Source organism: Amblyomma americanum, chromosome 1, assembly GCF_052857255.1.
Source record: "Amblyomma americanum isolate KBUSLIRL-KWMA chromosome 1, ASM5285725v1, whole genome shotgun sequence".
Taxonomy (NCBI): domain Eukaryota; kingdom Metazoa; phylum Arthropoda; class Arachnida; order Ixodida; family Ixodidae; genus Amblyomma; species Amblyomma americanum.
Window position 1 is genome coordinate 59,305,280 of NC_135497.1, and position 7,725 is coordinate 59,313,004.

The 7,725-nt window shown below is 52.3% G+C and overlaps 1 non-coding gene across 1 annotated transcript; it reads left to right on the plus strand.

Annotated features, from left to right (window-relative positions):
• Positions 1-7,084: 7,084 nt before the first annotated feature.
• On the plus strand, positions 7,085-7,168 carry TRNAL-UAA (transfer RNA leucine (anticodon UAA)). Its single transcript has one exon. It is a non-coding gene; the product is annotated as a tRNA-Leu (tRNA).
• Positions 7,169-7,725: the final 557 nt, after the last annotated feature.

A 7,725-nucleotide genomic window follows, 5' to 3' on the forward strand; every position in this document is an offset into this window, starting at 1 on the left:
AATCAGAGCAGCCTACCGCTTTCTATGATGCGTCAGTGGCCTTTTACAGACATATAGCGCAGTAACACCAGATGTCAACATCGTTGCAGAGCGTGTGGTGGATTTTAGACACATTTAGATGGGGTGTACGCAGTAAGCTTGCGTACGCATCTCTTCGTGTGTTGCGTACGCTATGAATAGCGTAAATACGACACTTTTAGTCGGCCGTGTCGTAGCGCCCCTCATTCACACGCATAAACAGTAGCGCCATCTAGTGACAACAGGTCAAAGCATATCAACGATCAGTTGAAGCAATTTTCATACGTGATTACTGTTAACTAGGGTGAGTGAATCGCGAGGCTTTTTTGTTGCAAGAATGAAATCTATGCAAACCGATGAAAATGTGAGAACTGAGTAAAAGCTAGAAAACTGCTTCGCCAGGTGTCGTTGCTACGAGGAAAACACACCGCATTTAGTTAGGCCTAGGAGCTTGAAAATGGCAAACTTATCTGAAAAACAGGGGCTAGTTACCGCTTATAACGGTATGTGTGGGCAAGAGTAGGCGAAATAAAAGCGAACAGCTACCATTTGAGCGAGCTATTGCGTAAGAGAATCCAGCGGCGACATGTATTTATTCCGAAGCGGGCGATATGATCGCCGCCATGTTCTCTACGCAGCACGTAGCGTCCCACGTTGCGTACGCTACGCTATGCTTTTTATAGCGGGCGGGCAACCGCAATGAGCGGCTAGATACGTAGCGTTTTGCGCATTCGCATTTGGTTACCCGCAGTGTCGTTGCGTGCGCAAGCTCACTGCGTACGTCCAACTAAATAGAGCGTTTTAGTTTCACGTACGTAGAGCCTTCACGTACGTAGAGCTCTTACGGGTGACCAGTGTGCATGCGCAGAACGCAAAGGGTATGCGCGAGTCTCGCGTACGTAGGTGAGATTCGGGTTTTTACGTTGCGGTCTTTGCGTTGCTTGCGTACGTAGCGTTGACAAACATGGCGGCGCCCTGCCTGCCGCTTCACAGCGATAAAAGCTTCGTCGCTAATCGCTCGACGCGATATCGTGTTCTAAACTTGTATTCGCCTGCGATTTGCCCATTCTTACCCTCGCATAACGTTTCAAGCTACAAATAACTTTTGTTTTTCAGATATAAAGGCGATTTCGCAGCTGTTAAGCCTAACAAAGCAGCGCTCCGACGCAGTTCGACTGATTTGGCTTTGACTCGTCTTGTCTGAGAGTGGCTACAGCAGTGTCTGCATCTCTCAGTAGATGGCGCTAGGAAAAAAGCACGGCGTCTGTCGCGTACGTGCAACTAAATGGGTTTGAAGCGACATGCGCGTATGCGGCGTAAACTTCTCACGTTGGAGTACGTGAACTCGGCATGTACGTGAAACTAAAACTCTCTAATATAGAGAGTTTTACGTTCACGTACTTAGAGGCTTCACGTACGTAGAGCTCTTACGGGTGACCAGTGCGCATGCGCTTAACGGAATGGGTATGCGCGAGTCTCACGTACGTACGTGAGATTCGGATTTTTACGTTGCGGTCTTTGCATTGTTTCTGTATGTAGCGTTGACCAACATGGCGGCGCCCTGTCCGCCGCTTCACAGTGATAACAGCTTCGTCGCTAATCCTTCGACGCCATATCGTGTTCTAAACTCTAGTATTCGCCTTCGATTTGCCCATTCTTACCCGAGCATAAGGATTAAAGTTACAAAAAGTTTTTGTTTTTCAGACAGAAGGGCGATTTTTCAGCTGTTAAGCCTGGCGAAGTAGCGTTGGTCGTCGTCATAGCAACCGTCTCGCGAGATCTCGAACTGAGAGAGCCCCAAACCAGCCAAACATAGCCAAACCGCCAAACACAAGGACAGACCGAATGGCTTGGCCTAAAGACTTGTCTGGGATGATTTAGGCTACAACCAGTGTCTGTGTTTCTTAGAAGATGGCGCTAGGAGTAACGCGCGGCGTGCGTCGCATACGCGTAATTTTAAGGATTTCAAACGACCTGCGTGCAGGCTACGTAGACTTCTCGTCGTCCGAGTACATGAACCCTCTACTTACGTGAAACTAAAACTCTCTAGTGTCTATTACGGGCTCGATGTTGTTGCCTAATGTGCTGGCGGCTCGCCGCTCACCGATGCGCCGCGTTCAATGGGCGCACACAGCGTCGACACCTCTCTCAGACCTTCAAATAACAATTGTTTTTCGGGGATAGGAAATGGCGCAGTATCTGTCTCATATATCGTTGGGCACCTAGATTGGCATAATAATTAGACCCACCGCGGTAGCTCAGTGGTTAAGGCACTCGACCACTGATCCGGAGAACCCAGGTTCGAAGCCTACCGCGGCGGCTGCGTTTTTATGGAGGAAAAATGCTAAGGCGTCCGTGTGCTGTGCGTTGTCAGTGCGCGTTGAAGATCCCCAGGTCGTCGAAATTATTCTGGAGCCCTCCACTGCGGCACCTCTGTCTTCCTTTCGTCTTTCAATCCCTCCTTTATCCCTTCCCTTACGGCGCGGTTCACGTGTCCACCGATATATGTGACAGATACTGCGCCATTTCCTTTCCCCCCAAACCAATTATTATTATTATTAATATTATTATTATTATTTAATTTTTATTATTATTATTATTATTAATTAGTTTTGGGGGAATGTAAATGGCGCAATATCTCTCATATGTAAGAGATAAAGGGATAAGAGATGAAAAGGGAGTGAAAGAAGAACGAGGTGCCGTAGTGGAGGACTCCGGAATAATTTCGATCACCTGGGGATCTTTAACGTGCACTCTCATCACACTGCACACGGGCGCGTTAGCGTTTTGCCTCCATAAAAACACAGCCGCCGCGGTCGGGTTCGAACCAGGGAACTCAAAATCAGTAGAAGCGGAAGGTCCCAGAGAGAGAGAGAGAGAGAGAAACTTTATTGTTGGAGAGGAAGTCGGGCACGCCCCTGGGTCTCCGCACGACCCCACTGCACTCAAGTGTTTATGTCCCTAAGGTCCATAACACTGGCAGCCCGGCCGGTGGCGATTGTCTGCACGGCCGGGTCCTTCGAGCGCAGCAGGGTCTCCCAGTCCTCCCAGGTCTTGAGGTCCTCTAGGCCGCGTGGGGGAGGGTCCGCCGGGAAGAGGCAGAGGATGTGGAGGGAAGAGGCGAATGGTTCTGGGCACAAGGTGCAGGCAGGAGTGGGGAAGGATGGGTGATAGTGGGCTAGGGTCAGGGGTGAGGGGAGTGTGTGTGTCTGTAGGTTGCGCCAGGGTGTTGCGTGTTTGTTATCTAGGGAGGGGTGGGGCGGGGGTAGAGCTGGCGCGAGGCTCTGTAAGCCTGCGTCATCTCGCTGAACGAGTGCATTCGCTCCCTCGCGAATCCCCGATCCGAGACCAGCTGAACCCGGTTTAAAGAACCTCGGGCTAAAAGGTTGGCGGCCTCGTTTCCGGGATTCCCGGAGTGCGCAGGCACCCATATAAGCTCTACATGGCGGGGTGGGGGTGCATCGGTCGAGCCCAGTATGCCAAAAGCAGGGACGTGGACTCGGCCTCGCGCAAAACTTAGAATTGCAGTTTTAGAATCTGTTAAAATGTACTGGGCTTTCGTGCGGGTGATGGCAATTGCGATGGCGGCTTCCTCTGCAGCCTCTGGGGTGGTGTCAGGGGGGAGAGGTAGTCCAACCATCTACGCGAATTTGAAAACTTGGTTGGGCAGTGCTGCATACTTGTGATCAGCTAGGGCGGTCGGGTGTTTCACACTTCAGTACCTGTCCGAATTGCCTGCTTCCGGAATCTGCGCGGTAGCGCATGTCGTTTGGCGAGCGGTTCATGTGGGGATTCCTTGGGCAGGGCATTTCGAGTTTTGTCTCCCGCAGCCGCTTCCCCAGCGGCCGTTTTGCTCGCCTGTTAATTGTTGCGGGTCTTTTAAAGCGAAAGCTTTACTAGCCGCGAACTTTCGATGTCGCCGTGGCGTTACACCGAGCAGGCACATGACGTCATAACGCGCGCCACGCCGCGGATATTTCTCTCTCTCTCGCTCCATAGTCACTACTGCGCATGCGCTACTAGTAGCACCGAGCCACAGGTGTTCCGCCGCTGCGCAGCGCCGCGCCGTTCCTCAAAATCCAACTTTCAGGGCATTGAATCACATCGACCGGCTACACCGCGCACCGGACGGCGGCTCGCTGCTGCAGCGTATGCGCTCGTACCCGCGCTCACGAATGGGCGCGGAGCTGCTCGAGTATGACCAATTGACCCAAGGCCCACCTCCCTACGGCTCATGCGCGCCCTGGCCTGCTTCCTCGGAGGTACAGCGAGAGATCGTCGGCATTGCGGGAAAGCGGAGCACACCCCTCTATGCTGTGCAGCAGCTGGCCAGAGCCGTCATACACGAGGAGCTCCAGTACCATCTCCTCGTGTACACCGACGGCTCAGTGGCCCGCGACAGCTCCTCCCTTGCTGCGGCGGCCACCATCCCCGCCCTGCGACTGCACAGCCAACAACACGCAGCCTTCCTGGGCTCCTCCACCACGGCGGAGTTGTTGGGGATCCGGCTCGGGCTGCACCTGCTGCTCACCCTCGGCCCTCCGCCGCCCAGGAGTGCTCTGCTGTGCGACTTCCGTGCCGCCTTCAGCCGCCTGCAATCTAACAGCCGCGGTACCCCACTAGTGCGGGAAATTCGCTCGCGCATCGAGCGCCTCGCGCAGAGAGGTTGTGCCGTGTGTGCACAGTGGGTGCCCGGTCACTGCGGCATCGCCGGACACGAAGACGCTGACGACCTCGCGACCGCTGCACACCAACTACCTGCAAGCGATCTGCCCCTTGCGCTGGAGGACGTGCGTGCGGCCATCCACGATCATCTCCGAAAGCAGCACCCCGACCCACGCATCGCGGGAGGTGAGCGCATCGACAGTGTCACCGACTGTCGCAAACTTACACGGTCACAACGTGCAATGATCCTCCGCGCGCGCATTGGCTGCGTGTGGCCCGGGGAACGACGGGTGCGCCACGGAATCGCGACGAGTGGTGTGTGTGACGGATGCGGTGCAGTGGAAACACTAGAACACCTGCTCCTTCACTGTGCCGCGTTCGCCGATGCTCGTCGTGATATTCTCGCAGCCTATAGGGCGCAGGGCATACTACCAGACTCCATCAAGACGCTATTGTGGCCGCAGGGCAGTGCGCGCACTCGTCAGCGAACTTTGGTGAGCCTCTGTGCATTCCTCGAACACACGGGCTTGACGTCCCGTCTGTTCTCCGTCGGGTTGTTACACGCAGCGACCGAACGCTCCGCGAGTTCTACCTTGAAGGATTAAAACTGGACGCCCCACTCCAGTTGTAACCAACACAGTGCTGTGCGCGTGTGTGATTTAATTCCTCTAAAATGGACTAATCACGCGCAGAACCTGGACACATTTCTTATTGTGTAAATAGTTTAACATATTACTTCTCCCCCATCCTCCCTTCCTGTCCCCTCACCCCTTTCATTTTATTTCTCCATTCTGCCTGCTGTCCTTTCTTTCCGCTGCCCCAGCTCAGGTGCTTCAGTATCGATGGCAGATGCCGGGGCTAACAAAAATCTTTTCCTTCCTTTTTACTATTATTTTTAATAAAACCACTACCACCACCACTTTTCTTTTTATTCTTTCCTATCTTCCTTTACCCTTCCATTACTGCGTGGTTCGGCTGTCCACCGAGATATGTGAGACGGTGGCTGTGCCATTTCCTTTCCTCAAAAACAAACAAAACAAGTCAGCCTACGGCGTTCATAGAGCTCATTGGCGTTGACAACTTTGCAAAGGCTACATTTTCTCGAAAGGAAGGGCACACAACCAGCTCCGTGGGTCATTGGAAACCTCAATCTCCCTTTCATGTACGTGGCGTTGGTGCCCAACTTGAATGCCTCCTTTGATTGCGTTCCACACACTGGATATGCAGCGCGCCGTCCCTGCCACAATGGGAGGTGGCATGCAGCTCATGCTTGATCGCGAGAGATTGATCACCAAATGAAGGCTGCAGTGCTGCATGTCAGCCACAACGCTGCCATCACTAATGCATTCAGGCCACATCTGTCTCTCCCCACTGCCACTTGTATCAAAGCACGAATGAGGCGTGCGCATATCCAGAGAGCCAGTTATGCGCCCTTCCTTTGCTCAAGTACATCGCCGTCTAGACCATTGTCAGCGCCAACGCCAATGAACACAGTGAACGCCGGCGTCTTTCGCTTTGTATATCCTGGATAAGCTGAGCTAATCCACATTATTTTTTTGCTTTCGACGGGGGTTAGCCAGAGCTAAACCAACATCATTTTTTTTCTTTCCTCTCTAGTAGGATACAACTCAAAAATTACTAGTGACGTAAGCCTCACCTCGTGCAATACGGCAGCACCCCGAAGTTCGAAATTCGTCGCCACGAAATTATTCCGGAGCCCTCCACAAAGGCACCTCCTTCTTCCTTTCTCCTTTCACTCATTCTTTAATCTATTTCCTTGCTTCTTCTTCTGTTGGTGCCAGGAAAAATGAAAAAGAAAGTGCACAGGCCTGCCCACTGGCTCAAACTGAGCCACAATTGCTACCACGTACTGAAAGTAGGAGAGTTGAAAGATAGGCTAGAAAGGATACAAAAGACGTGCGCTATAATGCCCCAGGCCAATCCCGGAGACAGTGCAATACCGGGCCAACCGGAGGCGGAAGCGAAGCAACCTTCAAGCGCACTGCCACCTTTCCAAATATATGTTCGGTTCAAATGGGACCCGTATCAGATATTCTATAACCGAAAACAACCCACGGGGTTGTTTTCATCAGGTGTCCGTCGATAAGTGCGACAGATGCTGCGCCATTTCCTTTCCCTGAAAAAAAAACAATTTTCATTCAAGTACAGTCTGCTTCTTATCATCCGAGGAAAGAGGGCGAGAGCGCGGGCTTACGTCGCCCAGTTTACAATCGCAGCCGGGGAGCTGTGGCAAGCGCCCGGGATCGCAGCGCCGCCGCCCGGCTGAGAGCCCGCTCCCGCTGCCATCGCGGCTGCTTGGGTATTTTTGGCATAGATGCTATATGTATGCACACACACTTGCACAGAGTGTATACATGTTCGTAAAAGCAGCCGCACCGTGGTCTGAATGGCCGAGCGGTCTAAGGCGCCAGATTTAAGCTCTGGTCCTCGCAAGAGGGCGTGGGTTCGAACCCCACTTCTGACAACGTTTCTTTTTAAGCTTTTTTCTGATTTTAGACCTACAGTGAACAATTTACGTACGCAGCACTAAAACTGATTTGTTGTTAGCCTATCAAAAGGCTAACAACTATTGTTAAAAGCATTAACACACATTTCTGTTAAACAGCACTGCCCTGTTTTTTTTCTTTCCCCTGTAGTGGAACACAACAAAAAATTTCGGCTGACGTAAGCCTGAGCCCTTGCACAGTACTACAGCACCCTGTTGGGATTCAGGTAGCGTGACTGGGCCGGAGAAGAGACGAGGACGATCGGAGGAAGAAAACTTGGAAAACTTTATACAAAGACTACATAATGTACAAGTAAGGGCACCTGAGAGTGCTTCTCAGTAAAGAAAGCTTCTTAGCAGTCGGGAGTCTCGCCCAGCAAAGGGCATCTCTCAAGAGGGGGGCTCTTCTGGTACCAAACCAGCAGCTCGTCAAATACTCTTCGTATTCCCCAGAACCCTAGGTGTTGAAAACACTTCGAAGAATGATGTCCAGTCAAACGATGGCACTGATGTACTACGCACGGTAAGGCGGCCCT